This window comes from Passer domesticus, chromosome 2, assembly GCF_036417665.1.
Source record: "Passer domesticus isolate bPasDom1 chromosome 2, bPasDom1.hap1, whole genome shotgun sequence".
Classification (NCBI taxonomy): Eukaryota; Metazoa; Chordata; class Aves; order Passeriformes; family Passeridae; genus Passer; species Passer domesticus.
The window spans coordinates 30,059,935-30,081,774 of NC_087475.1; the positions used below are offsets into that span (position 1 = coordinate 30,059,935).

At 36.6% G+C, this 21,840-nt stretch overlaps 2 long non-coding RNA genes across 2 annotated transcripts in view; one reads left to right on the forward strand and one right to left on the reverse strand.

Moving 5' to 3' along the window:
* LOC135293616 (uncharacterized) lies at window positions 1-11,748 on the reverse strand. Its single transcript, XR_010355735.1, has 3 exons — window positions 11,632-11,748; window positions 10,880-11,037; window positions 1-1,544 (listed from the first exon to the last, which is right to left on the reverse strand). It is a non-coding gene; the product is annotated as an uncharacterized LOC135293616 (long non-coding RNA).
* LOC135293614 (uncharacterized) overlaps window positions 6,902-21,840 on the forward strand; it is a 16,243-nt gene continuing 1,304 nt past the window's right edge. The window contains exons 1-2 of the long non-coding RNA XR_010355734.1: window positions 6,902-6,946; window positions 15,896-16,048. This is a non-coding gene — a long non-coding RNA (uncharacterized LOC135293614). The remainder of the gene's footprint in view (window positions 6,947-15,895; window positions 16,049-21,840) is intronic.

Genomic DNA, 21,840 nt, shown 5'->3' on the forward strand with positions numbered 1-21,840 from the left:
TCTATAGTACATAAAAGGTCTAAAATATTTTACAGTACAATATATTGTGAATAGCAGACATCTGAGTATAAAATAGTTTGCAACTACCCATACTCCATGGCCCTGTGACATTGTGGACTGCTGTCACTTCTAGGTGGAAGTTTGTCATTCATACGGTGAGCATTGTCAGTAAGCAGATTTTTCCACCCACCCATCTCCCTTGTTTTCTTTGTAGTGTTAGCCCCCATAAGCTGTTGGTGGTGAACGAGACATGTTCATGCAGAGTTCCCTGCAGCAACCATTGCCAAAGAGCAGCTGAGAGACTTATAATGATTCACTGGTGCACGATAGCTCTAATTTCCTCTTTCTGTTTTCAGTCTCTCAACATTTTCATTTTCTGATATTCCAGTGCCAGGACTGCTTTGTTCCTTTTTTTGTAAGGAAACAGTCTTTGTTGTTTAATTGAGATAGGAGAACAGGGAAAAATTTATTCAGTATGTTTCTTTAGACCATTGCATGTGTATTTATATGTATAGAAGAAATGTGTGTACATGTGTGTGTATTTGTATACACGCATATAAATATATATATGTGTGTATCTAACTCTCTCTTTCACTCCATATAGAGTAGCAAATCCCAGCTTCTGCCACCCGCGCTATCCTCCAAGGGAGACAAGCTTTAAAAACAACTCAGCTATCCAAATTTGCCTGAGGAGATTTTCTTACCTTTCTCCCATTCTCTCCTTCCCCCAAATAACCCAAATATATGCCTTCCTGCACTATCTTCAAGTGCAGTAGATCAGTGACAAAGTAAAACCTTTCTTTCCAAAGATTTCACTTAAAGATTTTAGAAGTATTTAACTCCATTAGGTACAATATGCTTGAAAAAAGTACAGATTTACCTTAGAAGTCTCTCATTCTCTGGTGCTGCCTTTTCTGATTATGTTTCCCCAAAGCACAGTTTAAGGTGTAGTTTAAGATTATTTGAAGTATAATGTATACTTTATACAGTACATAAAATTTTACTTACTTTTTCTTAAACTATACTTTCAGAGGGGTGCCAAGAGGGCAGAACTAAATCCCAAGACATTGTACAAGTGATTATCAACTGAGAGAGCTTCAAAAAGGTATTACTTCTACTTATAATAAAAAATGTTGGATCTTTTTTCCCTGGGTATAACAGTAAGTCCCTGCTTGCATCAAAAGAAGCTTGTGTTACTCTCTGCAAAATATCTTAACTCTAATACAATGACAAGCTCTCTTGTTAATAATCAAACAAGCCTGCGGGTCAGACTTTTTACCCTTTAAGACAAGCAACACATGGTCACACGACCTTATTTCAGAAATTGATCTGATCTCCCAGCTCCCCTTTTAAAATGAAATTCACATCTCTGAAAAAGGCAGGCTTGTTTAAGCCCAGTTCGTGCAGGAAGTCTGTAACAAGCTGATCCCAGTTTAGTATACACTCAGGCAGACCATCCCAGCTATACAAAATACCACTCCTGCTTTTTCACAGAGTCTGAAGGATGAGAGGCTGTCGTTTCCATCCAAAATGCATGAAAATATCTGCAAGAAAGCGAAAGAAGGAGAAACTAGTGAAATTTATCTCAAACACATTACAAGTAACTCACATAGGCATAGCCTCTATAAAATAAAAAAATTAAATCCATATCATGCCACACTATATTTCATCCAATAATTTTGTGTTCTAATTATCAAACAAATCACAGATTTTGTGCTGGTCACACCTAATTTATGAACTGTATTGTACAACAGTTAATGGACTCAGTAGTTAATTCCCCCTTGTATCTTCTCCAGTGATATTCAAGTATTTCAGCTGAGATTTTAATTGATTTTCACAGTAGCCACTCGTTAATAGGATAATTTGTCAATACAATAATAAAACAATTGTTCCTCCAGTTTATCAGATAAGAAAGTTAAGGCTTGTTTCATTAATTGCAGGCAGCTGTAGGGTTTTCAGGATGAAAGATATAAATCTCAATGGCACTGTGGAAAACTAGGTCAGAGGGCAGGGGAAAATTAGTTAAGCATGATGGACCAACAGTGACCTGTACAGGTGTTTGAGCTCACTTTCTAGTCATCACTTCCTCTGTTCTTATTTGGTTTTGGCAAAGCCCATAGGTCAACACATGTGCTCTTATGCCTGGTTTGAATTAAAAGCCAGTCTAGAGCTGCTCGCTCCCCAGCTCCAGATAATGTTACCTATTAGAAGTAAAACATTTCAGTGTCTTTACATTGTCATGTATTTCCCAAGGAGCTTTGTTTACATCTGTAAGTGCCTCTTGATTCTTAAAATAGGAAACTTAAAATAAAATTCAAATTATCAACAAAAGTGGAAAAAGAGTATTACAAAGGAGTAAGTATTATTCATGAAGTCTAGAAGACTGCAGTGAAATAAAATATCTATTGAAAATCAGTCCAACTGATATAAATGTGTTCATCAATCACATGCACCATCTTCCCTTCCCCTTCAACACCAACAATATAAGCATTTTTCCCTCTATCAAACTTTGAAAGTAGTATTTCCCATCTCCCCTGTTTTCAGCCTTGGATATTGTTTTCTTTTTTTAAGAAAAACCTTTTGTCTTCATGTTATTTTTTTTATTAAATGAAAACTTGAAAGAGCACAAAGAGCTAGCTAGAAACTATTACTTTTTATTGTAACTAATTAGCTTCAAGTTTCCTGAAGAGAGAAAAGACTCCGGTTTGACACCAAACATTCTGTATTATGTGAGCTGACTGTATTAATATGTCAGACTGAAAATGCCAAAAACTGTTGTTTGATCTTGATTGAAATCTTTCAGCTATATGAGACACAGCTCCAACAAGTAAATCAGCCTCTTACGTAAGTAAAATAAAATAGTCACACTGCAGCAAGCAGGACAAGGGCAGTCTCAATAAAATGGGTGTTTCTGAAACATAAGTAGTGGAGGGTTTACTTAGAGAAATGGTGCAGAAAGGGCAAGAAAGAAGATGACTCATCTTCAGTGCTTCTTATATAGAGCATTAAGAGATCAGTCATCACAGTTATGTTCTGAGGTGTACTTTGGTGTCCTTTGATGCACCTCAGCTCACTGAACAATTTTGGAAACCATACAAGCTGTAGTGTTTACAAGTGTAAGCAAGAGTGTGTATTCACCTGCGCAGGTCTCCTGTTCTGCAGGTACGGTGAGCCTGACCATGGCTTTGCCTGCTAAATGTAAATTAGTGACTGATGGATGTCTTTGTGGCTGCATTTGCAGAGGCTTGTGAGCAGCCATTTTTAGAGTATTATTTTTCTGGCTTATCATGGTATCCTTCCCAGTCTCTTCCCTCCCACAGCTGACTTTTAGGCTTTACAGTCCGATTTTTATATATTTCATTTTGGAGCTTTCAGGTAGTGTGTGACACTGTTTGTTGGCTGTATTTCTAATTTTCTCCTTATCAAGTTGGGAATTTCAGAGTCAAATCTCCCATCTCATTTTCTAAACATAGACATACTCAAAGACTGTGAAAACCTGAAATAATTTTATCACAAATTTGACAAAATTTCTTTGCTTCAAATTCTCACAATAAGGGCACCAGGACTGCAGAGGACAAACAAATAATTTAAAAAACCAAAACAAAACAAAAATTATGTGATGCTTAATGGTTCACATTTTAAGCAAGCAGGCTCATCTTAGAGAAAGCCTTCTTTGTTCAAGAAATACAAAGTACTTTAAAACCAAAATTCTGCTTCACATTTTTAAGAGGGGTTTGGTTACCTTGCTGCTTCATGGCAATGAAGTCAAGTGCTCAATTGTTTGCTGATGGGAGTTTCATTTTAACTTCCTTGGTTACAACATTGTTCATTCTTAACCTACCATAGAGAGTAGATCATTCCAAACACCACCAAACCATATTCCTTTAAAGTTAATTTCTCAATTCAATCTCATTACTCTTCTTACTTAAAAGACATTGGGAAAATATAGTAATGTTCTTTGTTTGCTTGTTTATACATCTAAGTGTGTAGATATTAATTAACTCCTCTTTGCAATTATCTATCTTTTTCAACTGGGCACTGGTGACACATTTTTCTCACCATGGAAATTAACATGCTATTTTGCCATCAAACAGTAACACGACTACCACTAAATTAAATCTTACCTCAGTCTTCTATAAAGGAGGATAGAGTAAGAAAATAAAAAGAAAGGATATCCCTTTCATAATATGTTATAATTTAATGAAGATGTGCTCATGTCACACAATGTGCAAAGAAAATCTTATTTGCCAAATTTCAAAATCAAATTTTAGTCACTTCTGCACAGTAAGTACAATAATAATTCAATGTAATAATAATTTTAAATGTGTGTATATATAGAAAAAAATGTGTCAAATATTAAGTCAGAACCCCAAACTGCCTTAAACCAACACAGGCATTGTTTCACTAGAACTAGATCAATTTATGTCAAATGAAGAGTTGAACATTGAGAACAGATATATTGATAATAGGAAATATCTTTTAGGTTCTGTTTCCCTATTAATAGAACATTTCTGACAGCAAAATTAAATGAGTTCTTTCATGTGTATTTAAATCTATCTGTCTACAAATGTGGAAAATATTTATGCTGGTTGAAATAAATATTTTCTGAAGACTTAGAAATCAGGTAATTTCTATTGCTTAATTTCACAGTAAATCACATGTATTAAGGGTAAAATACAAATGCTGCTTATATTTTCTATAATTAAAATTATAATCAATTCTGGCATTTCTACAAATGTGGTTTTGTTAAATTGTGTCAACACTGTATTAGAAAACCTCCTAAAAAGCTTTTTCCTGTCACCCAGGAAAAAAATGAAAGAAAAATTCCAAACATTTCTTGTAGAATCGCATGGTCTAAAAGTTTGTGCCTAGACTGTATGAAGGAGAAAAAAAAAGTATATATTCAGAGAGACGGTACACAGAAGTGAAAGCAGCTGAACTTCTTGCAAACCACCCTCAGTTGTGAAAAGAGAGAGAACAGCGGCTACCATGTGGCACAAAACCTAAATATATATTATTTTGTTCCTTTTCGTTAAGACTGCATAGGGCATAAGTTGTTTTCAAGCATGCCTCGGACTCCTACAGCTCCAGCTGTCATGTGTAATTAAACATTTGGCCTCCACAATTACTCTACAGTGTACATATGCCAGTATTTCAAGCCTGGAATATGCATTTCAAAGAAGAATAATTCCCTGGAAATCCTAAATTGACAGGAGCAAAGACAGCCTGAAGGAAAGTAGTCAGAGAAAACTGTAAGGTCGGGATCTAATGATTAAAAAAGAAACTTCAAGAAGAACTTCAACCCTTAACTAAACCAATGGGAAAAAGAACGACAGTTGGCAAGCAGATTTCTGCATAGGGATCCTGATTAGGGAGCCTCTTGGGTTAATTTAATATTATCAGTGTTGTTCACCTTGCTGTAGTATGCCTTACCATTAATACCATTTAAACAGATTTCTTTTTTCTTAAAGCATATTTGGCATCATTTATTTTCAATGAATACTGATCATGGCAATATTAAATTTGATGATTCATATTGAATCTGAGGTTGATTTATAGCAAAGGGAGTTGGTTTTTCAGTTGGTTTGCTTTTTTCTTTTTTTTTTCCTTCCCCTGGTTCACATGCTTGCATTTACTGCTGGTGCTGTTGTCCTAAATAATGCTGAGTTTGCATTTCAGTTAGAAACCTGGGTTTTTTAGAATTTTTTATGAAGACCATTTGTGAAGAAATAGCTACATACCCTATTTCTAATGTATTTCTAATGTAAAGAACAATGGATTTAGAGAAACCAAGGAAAAAAATAATTTGGGATTAAATAAAAATTGAGTGAATAGATTTCTTGTGTACAAAATCATTTTTCTATAGAGTGTGTCTGGGTCTAAGGACCTGTTTTCTATCCTAGATCATCTGCTTAGTAACATTTAAATATAAAGGACTATGAATCCAAGAGCTCGATGCATAGTGAAAAAAAAATTGTGAAAAAATGAGCATTCTTCTATTAAGACACGTGAAAATGCACTCATCTACTCAGCTTTCCAAAACATAGACATTTAAGCATGAAATGGTTCAACATAGGTTCGTTCCCTTTTATACTGAACAGAGAAAAAAAGCATTTCCAGTGTGTAATGCACTCAATTCATTCTACACTAAAATTATTATGCATCTTTGTAATTGTAATGCATTATTCTTCAATAGTTATTCAGAAAGACATTACAAAAGACAGATGCATATGACTAGAGCAGACCTAGATATCTAAATTTGAAACATCTTCATTAATCTGGGTTGAATTCCTGCTTTATAATGGACATTTATTTTTCTTCATTCTTAATATCCTTAATAACACTTAGCTTTAGATAAAGTAACAGGAGGGCAAGAGCACCAGTGAAACTGTATCAGTGACACTGGAGAATTACCCCAAAAGGATGTTACCAGCCCTGCTAAACTGTTAGTACTGCAGACATGCCAGCTTTTATTTCATTTCTGACTAAACTAAGGCATTTATCTTTAACTGACTGTAACTTACTATCTTAATAAAAAATTAAAGTTCACATCATTGTAAGGTGCCATGGCATGACAGCAAGTTACAATGCCTGTCACTGTGAATGATGGAATGACAATAAATTCATGTGAACCCTCATGCACAAACACACATACAAGGAAACAATTTTTAAATGCAGCTTGGTATTAGGCTCTAGCCTGTCAGTGTTCTATACTGAAAAAGCATCTTTAGGAAAGAAGTAAGAGGACCACAATATGACTGAATCATCAACTTATTTTCAGCCCTATTCAGGTTAAAGTACAAGTAAAGTCACACTAAACTATGTGTCACTTTTCTCATGATTTTTGGTTTCACTTCAAAATCCAGCTCTGCCAAGTCTGAAGCTGTTGATAAGGAGTTGACTACAGCTTTTCCTCGTTAGAGCTGATCACTGAGGCACCAACTTGGTAAGTAGGAGCTATCAACTTCATTGACTTTAACTGCTAATTTCCATATTTCTTTTAATAGCTGCTAGTGTTGCAGACTATTCAGGAGAGGAGGCAGCCTACCTGCTAATTCTGGCAGTGGAAGTAGCTTTAGAGCACTGGCATGAGACTGGTCCTTCTGGTTAAAAACACAGAGGAGTAACTCAGAGATAACTGATCTGTGTTGTGCTTCCCACTGCTCTTCCCAATTCTGCACCAGTCAAGCCTGGAAAGGTCCTTGCTCCTGTACTTCAGCTCTGTCCTCTGCATTTAAAATAAGAAAGCTAAATCCACAACATGAGAGAAATTTGTAGTATTCAACTATTGGAAAAATGAGTCACAATATAATTTTTAAATGTCAGTACAAAATTACTCCTTCTAAGAAGTCCCTGCCTGACTTTTCATTCCTTCATCCTAGGACAGAAGAATTCTGCTGTTTCAAAGGAATCTTTTGTTAAGTTGATCTAGATATCTCAGAGGATAGAGGCTTCAGAATCAAAGCCCAAACATCCACTTATTGACTACATGCTGCACATTAAGGGTGTGGTGTTAATGCAGGAAAATAATGACCTCAGCTCCCCACCCCCTCTCCAACCCCCTTTCCTTTCCCTGGTTATTCTTTTGTTTTCAAAAGCTATCTGACCTTTTCTTTTCATTCTGAGAAGATGACTGTTGGAAGGAGGAAGGATGCTGAGAGGTAGAAGATCGAGAGAGAAAGAACGGGAAGAGAGAGGGTTTCACAGAGTTTAGGAAACTGTCAGCATAACAGAAAGGCAGTGACCATTATAATTCTAGTAAAGTTCCTGTAATTGAAATAAACTTTGTGCTGCCTCAAGGCTGTGGATCAGGAAGTAAAATCTTATCTCTCCTCAAGTGAATTGAAAAAATGTCATTGACTTTAGTGCTCTCATCATATTTAATGAACATTAAGAGGGTTATTTAATAGTTAAACATGCTGAATTCTGAAAAATAAGGGCACGTCTGGAAATTTCACTCCATATTCAGACCTCAGTGATTTTCTTTAATGAAAGTGGATGGTCTAGAATATTGTCTTTCCCTTTACTACCTCCTATTGTTGTTCTTTTTTCCTACTTTATATTATGCTCATTGCCCCTATTATCAGCAATGACAATAATAATATTATGCTTATCCTCCAGTTGCCTGTCCAGATGAGCTCTGGAATAGCATGGTGCTATTTTGATCCATATCCAAAAAAATGAGAAACAGGATGAAGAAGTGGAAGACACCATTTTTATCTCTCAATGGATGTTCCATAGCAATTCTTTAAACTTGTCCCTAAGTTGGTCAAATGATCCATTCTGTCCCACCTTTTCTTTCTAGAACTAATTATAAGTCCAAAAGTAACTTAGCATGCTGAAAAATTTTACATGACGAAAAAAATAGGTTATAGTAAGTGGAATTTGTCTTTTGATCTTTGGTCCCTTCTTCTTCTTAATGAAAAGTGATAAACTTTTTTTCTAAATGAAAACTTGCAAATTTTGAGCCCTGTGGGAATGTTTGCCCACTCATTTCTGAAATCAGTTGAAGTCTGGAGATTTGGAAGCACTTTTTTCTTTTTAATCTAAAACTTTCTGTACACTCATAAATGGAGGAATGACTGCCCATGCAGAAGTAGGACAGAAATGTGGGGGTCATAGTGAGTTGAAAAATAAATGTAAATTGATAGCACAATTTTCTTACCCCCTCATATTTTTATTTTGTGGGGGATTAGCAGGGTTGTCACACATAAACTACAGAACACAATTCTGTCCAGCCTACCCTGGTGAGGATGGAGTTCTATGTCTGCTTTTGAACATCACACTTTAAGAAAGATAAATGGGAGAAATCCAGAGGAAAGCATGAAAAATGAGATAAGGTTTAGAAGACATGACCTGTGAGAAAAGGTTGAGAGAATTAATTTAGTCTAGAAAAAGAAAAGAGACTGAGGCAGAACATGACAGACATACTCTACCACATAAAAGATGGTTATAAAGATACTTTCTCCCTTATTGTGGGAAAAAAGTAGAGAAAAAAGTCTTAATTAAAAAAAAAATCAGTCTAGATATTAGGAAAAAGTTTGTTATTTATTGTTATTAAATATATTGTTATATATTCTCTAGGACAAAGTCCTAGAGAAAGCTGCCTATGAAGTTTCATTAATCCCTCCCTTTAGAGGTTTTTAAGTCAAACTAGAAAAACACAAATTAAGAACATCCAAGGAAAACTTCACCCACTTTAAGGTGAGCATAATAACTCCTTGAACTTCTTTCCATCTCTAAATTTCACTGATTCAACACCTTCTTCAGACTTACCTAGACAATCATAAAATGGGAGCACAGTGCTAGTTGTTGACAAGGCTCAGTCACAGCTAGACCTTGGAAGCCCTTGTGTATGATGCACTGGCTGGGTCACACGACTGTCAAACATGTTGTCATTTCAAAAGAAACAGCACAGCCTCTCTGCTTTTGGTGGAGGGGGTTTGGAACTAGATGGTCTTTAAGATCCCTTCCAGCCCAGACCTTTCTATGATTTTGAAGACAAATTCCTCTGTTGAATCAAATGTTATTGATGAAATGTTATCTTCCTGGTCTGGAGAATACTCAATCAGCTGTTCTGAAAGATGTGAATATCCTTACCTCTCATGACTCCACTGCTGCTCATGATGGAGTAGGGTGTGATTTATCTCTCCTGGCTGAAATCACTTAATGTCAAGGGTGGGATTCAGTTAAGTGTAATGCTGGACAAGTCCTCTGTACTGCAAATGAGCAATTTCAAATGCCTAAATTTAGCAAATTGAAGTCAGATTATAGTTATCTTCAGGCAAGTTAATTCATCCTGGAGAGTTTCTGGAGTGATTTGGCTGTCCAAGTGTACATGCCTACTTGAAGGTGAGCTGGCCAGCTCCCCACAGTGTTCTGAATTGACTGACTTAGGTTTCAATGGACCTTAAAAGTATCCTGGGCAATTAATTCATGCACAGGCATTTGTGTGGGATACCTGATGAACAGTGTACCTGTCTTATTTTGGATTTTTTACCATAGGATGAATTGAATTGGGCTAATTCAAATGTCTAGGCATAGTTTTTCATGCTCTATGTTGTGTCTACAGAAGGATGCTGGTCTCAGTATTTCTATCAGTCTGTCAGTAGGCACCTATGTTCAGGCAACTGAACTGCAATTTCCTAAAAGTTCCCAATTCCATCCATTGATTATAATTGGAATTTTCTGAGTAGAAAATTCCAATGGTCTAGACCAGGAAGATAACATTGCATCAATAATATTTGATTCAAAAAAAGGAATTTGCCTTCAAAATCATAGAAAAAGTAGAAAAAAGTAGAAATCTTACTCTTATAAATTTATTTACACCAACATATTTGAAGTTAGACAAAATGAACCCTCTCTACTATGCTTACACTGACAATATAAGCAAGGCTTTCATGATTAGGTAAGTGATTAGGAAGTAGTAGAAAATGAACATTTTTTGAGAAATGACAAAGAAATGAAAGGGAGGCATATAAGCCCAAAAAAAAAGTAGAGAAGTTGGAAAATGAAAAATGAGGGAAGAAAATAAAAAGGCCAGAAATATGGTTGTCATCCAGAGGAACTATTCTCCTTGTTGCTTTTTACCATGATTAATAACACTGTACTAAACAAATATATGTTGAAAATAACTTAATTGTAGCCACAAATTAAATATTTTATCCTAACTTCAGCATCAATGCAAATAGCATGTAAACCATATCTGTTTCAAAGCCCAGGTGCCTAATGAAAAATAGAATTAACCTCCTTCTCTCTCAAATGAGTTTAACATCCAAGGTTGAATTGGGAATAGTGTGGGTTTGCAGGTAGAGTTCTCAATAGGAATGGTGCAGAGCATTAGTCAACAGAGAAACACATCTTGCCTAGTATCACTCACAGGTGCATCCAATCTTCTTGAGCATTATGAGGTAGTGTGTGCTGTGTTTCCAATTTGCTTCAAAGCTGAAGAGTTTGAGATTTTCTTTCTTTGACTTCTGGGACTACTTTAACTCTTCACCCTTTGCCATCATCAGCTTCCTTCTTACCAGAATGAGTCTGTAATTGAATCACACATATGTAATAAAAGTCCCATTTTAAAACTTAAAAACTTACTGCAGTGATGAAAATACTTTATTTATATCAGAATCTGTAGGACTAAATGTTTTCACTTATATACTGTATGAACATTAACTAATAATTATGTTCAGCAGAAAATTGTCAGTCTTTCACAATAATAGTACAAATAATACAAGAGCTGTGAAAGAATAGCAAGGAAAGCAATGATTTTGAAATTACAGCATAAAGTTATAAGTTAAAATATGTGTCATTACAATCTTTGTATACTAAGGTATCACTGAAAATTAGTCATTTTGCATGTTAAAAAGAAAGACTTGCAGCAGAGATTAGATGGGAATAAAATATTAGAATACTCATTAATTTGCCAGGCATAGAATGTATATCAAAGGATGACTATGAGGACAGTATAAAAACTCAGTAAATAGTCAGTTCAGAGGTGAGTCTACGAAATATGTCAGGTCGCCAGAATTTCCCAGATGCCCATTTCAGCTTTCCTCAGCACTGACTAGGAGGATTAAGCACCTTTTGATTAAAAATAAGTAAATAAAAATAAAGCAAACATACTGAATTTACCTTCCCTCTTCCATCTCTCTGAAGTGACTGCCAAGAAGTAGCATGGTGTCAACAGAGCAACACTACTGGTAGTTCCTGTAAGGTAACATTTTACATTAAGAATCAATTTGGAGCTGCCAAAATTGTTTTACATACCATAACAGCTGTAGTATGGCAGAGTAATAACATGGCTTTCAGCCAATCACCTGTGTTTCAGCTGTTTGTGTGCAGATTAAAGTCCCTAAATTCAGCCACCACTTAAAATGTTCTGTGTGCTAAGGTATACTCATCTGCTTGGCAGCTGTTTCTTAGGAAGCAATTCCCACCCATCATGGGCTCCTAACACGCACACATCTTCTACTCTGTTTGGAGTAGACAGTGTTTACAGATCATACCTCAGTTTTTAGAGTGAACTGTGTTCTCCAGTTCTAGAAGATCTTAATGAAAATCCTATTGGAAGAGATTTTCTTCCACAAAAGGTGTTTTATTGAAATGGCAGAAAGCCAGCTCAGCATACCAGTGAACCTATTCAGTATTTTTTAGTTTGTGATTAGGTGGGTATCTGACTTCAAATGAAGAACTACATTGAATCTTTTGTAAGAAGGATTGACAAGAAGTTCACAAAACATTTTCCTGAAAGAGTTGGCTTTCTGAAGAAAATAAGTAAGGCAGTAAAATTTAAAATTTGTTGTGATATTAGTTGGTTTCATTATTTGGAGAGAGATTGTTATCATCTATGATATCAATCTGATGTCAGACTGCCCTGTTGTTCCAGACCTGCTAAAGATAGTTCGTGTTCATTACACCTTGCAATGACCTAAAAATGAAAAATACATAGAAATGTAGTAGATTCTGAAGAACTTTTGTAAGACCTTTACTTATGTCTTTAATTGCAGAAGAGAGACCCAAAGTCCAATATGCACCTGTACATTTAAAACATTTAAATTTATAAATAATAAGATTTGGCAGGGTCACAGCAAAAGTGACCTAGGTACAGGTATATTTAGGCAGCAGATTTACCAAGTGACCTAGAGAGAATGACTGTCACATCTAGCTTGGGCTGCAATATTTTCTGCATTTGAAAAGAGCAGAATCTGTGTGCCACCTTTACTCCCTTCATTTAAACTGTTTATCACTTGTTTACAACACCTTAAGTTCACAATTCATGTACATTATTCCATATCTCAAAGTGTAGAAGCAAGGTTACTGACAACACAGGATTGATCCACAGAAAACCTTAGAGCCTTGATAAGCTTTTCAAGACACTTTGTTGTGGCAGTTGAATAAACTGAACTGAAAAATCTATTTTTTTAAGTTTTTTCCTTTTTTCCAACTACACAGCAGACAAGATCACAAAAATATGATGTCAAAATAAACACACGTCTACACAGGTGACAGCCTCCAAAAGAGTCTGTGACCGAAGTAGCGTGGAAGTATAATTACACTTTTGTTTTTGTGGAGGGTCTTTTTGCAGGTCAGGGCTGAGGTCCCTGGCTGTGTGAGGGAAGTAAATCATACTTTGGTAGCCACTTTATCTTGACTTGGGAATGTCAGAAAATGTAGTCATCTAGGATAAAAATAATTTACTTTATTTTATTTTTACTTGTTTTTCATCCTTCAAGAGAAATAGAGGAAGATTGGTAGAAGAGGGATGTAAAGTTGCACATTTTCTGAATGTTTATCCCACCTCCACCTGTACGTCCCCATACAGGAATGTCAGATTACACCTTGGAAGCACAGATAACAGAGAGGGCTGTATTCAAGCATTAGCCGTGGCTGTGGCTGGCTGTCAAGTCAATCAAGCCTCTTCCAGAAATAAAGCACAAAGGATCCTGTCACAGAGAACTGCCCACAGTTTCTTCTCTTTGGCCATTCTTCTATCTGGTTGTTTTTCCTTCATCAGCCTCCTTTGGGAGGCTCATATTACAGGTAGCATCAGCTAAAAGCCATGCACACTGTGAAGGGAGAGGATCATGGCTGTGGGTTGGGTAATTTTGCAGGAGCCCAAGGCCCTCCTCACTATCACTGTCCTGACCCTGTCCTTGTAGTGCCATCTACAAGCACTCTAACATGCACCAGGTAATGGTACTTGTCAGCCACTCTGCCCTTGCACCATGTAATGGCAGGAGAGAAACGCAAGCAACTAAAGTTTATTACTCAAACTGAGTCAAAATAGAGTAAAAATCCTGTCTGACAGAAAGGCTCACTGCCGTGAAAGATGCAAGTACAGTCCTACTGTTGTCAGACCTTGTAGGACCCAAAAGGAGCACAGAGCTGTGCTGAGTGGATGCATTGCTTTAGAGGTACAGCATTGTGTCTACAGCATTGAGAAGGTACCGTCTTCATCTCCACTCACTGTCCATCTCAGGATAAATAGAATATATTGCTGTGTTTACCAAAGCTACTTCTGAGCTTTTTGGGGATGTTGGTAAATTGTGATAACACAAGGATTAAGAGGCAGTATGGGGCTGGAGTCAAATAGCCTCTGCCATGAGAAGGAGCATGGAAGAGGAAAAAGAGTGATATGAATGGAAGGGGAAGAGAAGGACTGGTGAGCCATGAAAATTTTTATCTGCAGCTTCTACTGCTTATGCTGGTCAGATCCAGACTTCCCTCCACAGTGATCACAGCCTGATTCTGCTATCTGCAGTGACCATGGGACCATTCCATAGCTATGATAATATCCAGTACCTTGACTGAAATCAAATATATCCAGACTCAGGATCGAGGAAAGAGGAAGAGCAGAATATTTCCCTCTGTTCCTGAAATGAGGTGGAAATATAAGAAAACGAACAACCAAAACCAAACAGAAAACAAGGATTCCTCTTCCTTTTAGCATAATCTGTATTTAGTAAGCAACAATGTTTTCTCCAACCTTTAAAGGAGTATAATCATAAAATATTCTGAGTGGGAAAGGAACCATAAGGATAATTGAGGTCAGCCCTTGGCCCTGCACAGACCCATCCTCAAGAGTCACACCATATGCCTGAGACCATTGCTCAAAAACTTCTTGAAGTCTGCCAGGCTTGGTGCTGTGACCACTTCCCTGGGGAGCCTGTTCCAATGCCTAACCACCCTCTGGTGAAGAATATTTTCTTAATACCCAACCAAAACCCCCCCTGACACAGTTTCCTGCCATTCCCTTGAGTCCTGTCACTGGCAGCAGAGAGAAAGTATCAGCGTCTGGTCCTCCTCTTCCCCTCATGAGGATGTTGTAGACTGCAAGGAAGTCTTCCTTCAGTCTCCTCCAGGCTAAACAGACCAAGTGGCCTCAAACACTCCTCATAAGACTTCCTCTCAAGACTCTTCACCATCTTTGTGTCCCTCTTTTGGACACTCTCTAATAGCTTTATGCCTTTTTTTATGTTGTGGCACCCAAAACTGCCCCCAGCACTGGAGGTGAGGCTGCCCCAGCTCAGAGCAGAGCAGGACAATCCCCTCCCTTGCCCAGCTGGCCATGCTGTGCCTGATGCCCCCAGGACAGGGCTGTCCCTCCTGGCTGCCAGGGCACTGCTGGCTCATGTTCAACTTTCCAGCAAAACTATATACAGATAAACCTGTCACAGGTATTTTGGAAGCTGCAGGTAAAAAATAAACATGTGAAGTGATTAAACTTGCTTATTGCAAAATATACACTTATCAAAATACTGTTTATTTGAGTACACCAGCAAATAATGGTGTACTGAAGACAGCAGAAACCATAATACTCAGAAAGGAAAGCAATGATGAGGTGAAAGAGAGGGATATTTGATACATCAAAATTCTGTACTGGTTTAAAAGTATAAAGCAATTTATTCAACTTATTAAAGTAAGAGTTTATAAAATACCCTTGGACTCTGGTTTGTACACTTATCAAATTCAAAACTTCATGTATAAAATGACTAGAACTTGATTTCTCGTCTCATATAAAAAAGGTGATTTATATTTGAACTAACAATAAGTCTCAAGACCCACAACTATCTCTTACTGAGGTAGTTTTTCCTCCCTGGGGGAAGAGAAAAGCTATTGGAGCACACATAAAATTTAGGTGCTTTAAGAATTTCTCCAGGACTTCTATTAGATTTGCTATCAGAAGAGACAATAAAATGGGAATTTATGTTTTTTCCTTAACAAATCTTATGCTTTCTGATGTGGTATTTTGTCACAGCAATTAGGGCTGTTCCTTGAAGTAGCAAACTGAAAAGTGGTGCCATGGTGTTTATTTTAGGTTTGAACATTTAAAGAATATGAAGAATGTTTGGAAAATAAAGTTCATATATGTTATTCACATATTTTTTTCTGACAGATTGCCTCTTCACAGAGGAAGGGTATGGCTTGATCATGACTTACAGGAAGAGATACTGATTTAAGCTGCTTTCCTCAGTAAAGATTGCAGCCATGTAGAAAATAAATTTATGGTTGCAGTAAGAGAAGGCAGAAGAGGCTGTACCTCTTCTAGGTAAGAACATCTTCCTAATATGTCCCGAAAAGAACTGGCAACAAAGGAGTAGAACAATTGTGATGTGTCATAATTTCTACTGCCAGTGCTGGATCACTTCTACAGTACGACAATGTTCTGTATAGCATCTTTAAATAGCTTGTATAGGGTTTATCTCATCCATGCACTTCTTGCATAAAGCCTGCTGTGATGCTGGGGGTACTTATAGGACTTAGCCGGAGTCACTTACTTAGAGAGCTTTCACATATGATAGCTGGAAAATCAGGACTGGATACAGAAAACATGCTGGGGTACTCATGGCAAATGTGGCAAACCCTGAAGCATAGACTCCTGGCCTCAGCTGGAGCACAAGTGCAGAGGAGCCTCTTTTGGTTGTCCTGAAGCTCAAAGAGAAATGGTTGTGGATACTGGACTGCTTCTACTTTCATCCAATTACTGTCTGTATTAGTATATGGAATATATTAGCACTTCTAAGACAAAGAGCAGAACCTCAAAGAAAAGATCTCTTAGCTGTGGATACTCACTATTAGGCTAGAAAAAAAAAAAACTTCATGCCATTCTCTCATTCTCTGACTCTATGATACTTTACATTTAAGGCTATGTAGGAACACTACATTACCCTTGTGTGTCTTGGTTAGTTGGGCTGTCTCCCAGGGAACAAGAAATAGGTCTGAACAAATAGGTCCTACATCCCAACAAAAGTCTCATGCAGCACTTTTCATCTCTAACATATTTTATAACAGGAATCCAATGTATGATCTGTGATTTTCTAGATGCAGGAAGTCAACAGTCACATAAGAGCTCTGCACATCATTCCAGGTAGACACAAGTCAGGAGTTAAACTCCAGGCAGAAATTCCATCCTGTCTTTTTTTTTTTTTTTCAAGTGAGCATGAAAGAAACAATGCCCACTGACATGTCATTTCTCTTACATGATTACTTGAATTGTAAATAGTAGTTTCTGTCCTCCTGCTCCAGAGACAAGTATCTTAAAGCTCAGGGTTTGGAGATAACATTGCCTCCTTACCCCACTACATTGCTATTTCAGTAGAACCCCATGAAGTCTAAGTCTCACAAAAGCAACCTGAACACTGTATTTGGAAGGTTTTGCAAACAATTTATTCTGAGTGTTTTCTTTTCCCCCTCTTCTACAGCACCATCTAGAAAACATCAGTTATTTAACGTGGAGACAATGAAGCAAGGGAAGAGGCTTGTGATCAATTAACCTTGAATAGAAACCAGGTGCTCATCAAGCCAATCTATCACTCCCCTCCTCAACAGGACAAGGGGAGGAAATGCTACACAAAGCACATAGGTCAAGATAAGGACAGGGAGTTTGCTTGTCAATTACTACCTTCTTCCCAGGCTCACCTCACTCCTCTTAGTGGTGCAGAAGGGTGGAGAAGAAAAATTGTGATCAATTTATAACATATTGTGTCTGCTGCTCTTTCTTCCTCATGCTCTTCTCCTGCTCCAGCATGAGATCTCTCTCATGGGGGATAGTCCTTCACTGAATTCTCCAACATGGGTTATTCCTATGGGCTGCAGTTCCTGAGGAACTGCCACAGTGTGAGACCTTTCCACAGGGTGCAGTCCTTCAGGAACAGACTGCTTCAATGAGGGTTGTTCTTGGGGGTCACAGGTCCTGTCAGAGAAACTGCTGCTGCATGGGCTCCTCTCCACATCTTCCCTCAGGTCACATCCATCTGCTCTGGCATGGGGCCCTCTGTAGCCTGCAGGATATCTGCTCTACAGGCTGCAAGAGAACCTCTTCTCCAGCACATGAAGGAGTCCTCCCTGTCCTTCTTTGTTGACCTTGGTGTCTGAGGTTTTTTTCTCATACTCAGTCCTCTCTCACAGTTGCTGGGCAGCAGTTTTTACCCTGTTGTATATATATTACCACAGAGCTGCTACCAGTGTTGCTGAAAGGCCCAACTTTGGCCAGTGGCAGGATTTTTAAGTGAGCATGGTACAGTAGGATTGTTTCAGGTGAAAAAGAAAACATAATTTGAAGACATGATATTATTAGCAATTGAAGAGACTGACTGGTAACTCTGGGAGTCGTCTAAGCTGCAAATTTTTGGAGTTTGGAAGAAAATTCTTGGTAAAACAAAATATGTGATTTCTCGGATCTTGTATTTCATGCATTACACACATATTTACAGTCATGATATGTGTTAGGTCTGTAAGTCAGAAAGTATGCTCAGAAGGCCATCTACATTATGACCAGCACACAGGTAACACAGTTAAAGAACAGACCAAGCAAGTAAAAAAACTTGGACTCAGCTTTCTACATGCTCATCTCACACAGTGATCAACTTATTACATTGTTACTAGATAATGGTGTGAGGTTTTCACATTATTTTTTTAGAAATGGCTGAGAATGGTGGACCACTTTTGTGATAGCTGTGTCACACCAAAAATCAATCTTTTCAACACTGGTGATGCAGCTTTTGTTTCAGGAAAATGGGGAATGAAATACAGAATTTTCTTACAAAACTCTGGGGAAATTAATTAATTCTTTAACATGTCTACACTGCTTTAAAAAGAAAAAAGATTTATACTTGATATTAGGTAAACTCATGAGCCTAATGAGACATATCTTACATATCACCACTTGAAGCCATTGCTCTATTCCACAGAGCTGATTACAAAACACGCTCCAAAAATGCAGATTAATTTTTAGGAAATCAGTCAACAACTTTTCAGTTCTTATGAACAAACCAAACTCTTCAGATTTCTTTGATTTCTTACAGTCAATTCAGTATGAAAACATGTGCAGTAAAGCTGTAATAAACTATCTCTTAAAGGAAAACAATCACAAATCTGGTTTATGTGCCCTAGTGGTCCAAATGTAAATAAGTACTCAGAAAGAGAAATTAGCATAATAAGCATGAATTAACTGACTGAGATAAACTAAAAAGTATTTCAGCTTCAAAATGGATCAAAATAATTCTGCATAAATAGAAAAATATCTTTAAATTTGCGTATGTCTCTTTAACTTCTTAACTTAATATTAACTGAAAATGCCACAATGCTTCATGAAAGGTTATTTCTCTCATATATATCCCTTTGGCTGTAATCTGGGAAAAACCAATAAGCTAATATAAAGAGTCTGTTCTGAAAGCAGTACTGTACATTAACTAACACATGGCAGTACAGGAAAGCTAAATGAATTATTTCTGTTTTGAGGCCATTAAAGAAGTAGGGATATGATGCCAACAATACAATATGCAATGGATGGGGATCTTTTTCTCCCTTCAGATATACATATGACAAGTTTTGTCTCTGGACTCATTATGTGTTTTGTTTGGTTGTTTTTTATTTTTTAAATTTTGCCTCTCCAAACATTTCTGAACAGATGTAGCATTCAGGATTGTATATAACACTTGAAAACAGTGGTGATTCTAAACAATAGGAACCTATTTCTGGAATTCCCAATATTTGTGTCAAACACTAGGCTTTCAAATCTGATCACTTATAATTTTTCACAAAAATCATACATGACATACAGTTTGAAGTTTTTCAGAATCACATGCATCAAAGATTTTGTCTGCTCTCCATGGACTTGCAAAATTCCAGTTCACATTTTTTACTTCAGAAACAAAACAAAAGTGTATCTAAACAAAGATTTGTTGGAGTATGTAATAATTGTATAAATAATAATTCCAGGTATTGCAATTTAAAATAAATGGTATATGAAGACAACTTTGCATCTTTGCCCTATTAAGAATATGTCTGGAATTTTTTTAATTGCAGCACAGCAGTTTTGATCTTTGCATCTATCTCAGAAGGTTTTGAATAGTTTAACCAAATGTGCTTTCAGCATTGATTTGTCATTTTTTTCCTAAATGAATCTGAAATTTTATGTAAATTAATGACACAGTGATTCTTTGAAAATTTTGTGTCCACAAATCTTTTTTTTGAATCTTTTATTCCAGTTTTCCAGCTGATCAAAGAGATTTCCTTAGACAGGAAAATTTTATAAATAAAACAAGCAAGCATACTGCAAATTTTAAGCAGTTTGGTAGATATGTAGGTAGAATCTAAATTAGCACATTGTCTACACTGACCTATTTAGCTTTAAAGCAGAGCTTTGAGAGAGTAATAATGAACTATAACTGCTTTCTCTACATCACACTTCACACATATCATTTAAAATGTATTTGTTTAGCATTATCAGAGGACACGATGCAAAGTATCTGGCGTGTAAAATCCAGGTATAAGGTTAGAAATAACAATACCATAAAGTCTAAAGCCCCAAAGCAGCTCAGTATTTTCAAAGTTTCAAGATAAGTATTTTGAGTCTCAAGCAATAAAAAAGTGATTTTCTTTGGAGCAGGAATTAGCAATAGGAAATCTGTTTGCATGTACCTCTTGGGCATTACAATTCCCTGGGCATTTTCTTTAAGAAGGAGGGCTTGGCTAATAATTTTGGATCTGAGTCTTACTGTTCTCCCTTTGCTAACCTAAATACCCAGCTTTTCTTCTGTGTTTACTCAGAGCATGTGATCATCTGCCTAACTGGTAAATATCACTCACATGGGGAAAGAGGCCTTAGAGATGGTTTTACCAAACCTGCCTCAGGAGACACAGAATCAATTGTATTTTAGAATCAATTGCATTTTTCTCTAGACAAAAGATTAACATGCTTGGAAAAAACCCTTTTCTCATCTGAAAATCTTCTAGCATAATTAGAAAGTGATAAAGTTGAGATTTAAAGAGAGGTGGGATTTGAGGAAATTTTTTTATGCCTTTGATGGAAAAAAGGAGGGGAAAAGCAACCAAACAAACATTTTGGGAGAAATTTATACATGCCAGACTGTGCAACAGAAACACAGCTTAGGAAGGCAGTAAAGTGGAAAACCAAGAATCACCTGTAAACACAAAAAGAGAATGTCTCATAAAAAGTGCTGCCACCAAAATGCCATAGTAACTAAATCCTGCTTTAGATTATCTTTCTTTGGTCTAAAGGTTATAAACGAGTGAACAGAAATATGTGCATATTTTTTCCTGATAACTTTTGCAATCTTGAAAGCCTTTCTATTTCCTCTTGCTGTATTCATTCTTTTCTCAATTAGGACAAGAGAAATCATTTCCCAAACTGTATCTTCACATTCTTCTACTGCTGGTAGCTGTCATTCAAAGTCCAGCCATTTTGATGTCTCAGTTTCTTTGTTTCTTTAATAATTCCTTTATTAGTAACAAAGGATGTACAGGAAATAATAAGTAAACTTCTGAATAGGTTAATATTTTTAACATCAGCCATTACGTTGATGTTATCTGAAAACAAGTTAAAATTAAGAGTTCAGGCACATAGTGTACTTGTGTTTTAATGAGGTGATTTGTGTAGACCTGTCATTGAGTGTTAACATTTACAAATGCAATTAATTCAGTCATATAAAACAAATATTAGATAGTTATATTTTAATGAATTTAAACCTATGTATAAATGCCAGCAGAAAGTTCCAATCATATTTAGTCAGGAATATGCATTAATCTTCCTTAGTTTTGCTCTATATGGTGCACTAGACAAGATCTTCTGGCAAAATTAAAAATAAATGCCTACATTTGACCTCTGACTCATGCAGTGTGGAAACATACAATATTTAGGTTTTAATTGTGCTATTTTTCAGCTGCACCAAATCAGACCATCTGTCCAAAGTCTAAACTAGATTTGTTTTTCTACATATATTGAAATGCATTTTTTAAAATTAGGTTTTATTATTATTTCTCTGTAAAAAGTTCAGAAATATTTGCATATTTCCAAACAGGAACAGCCCAACATCCAAT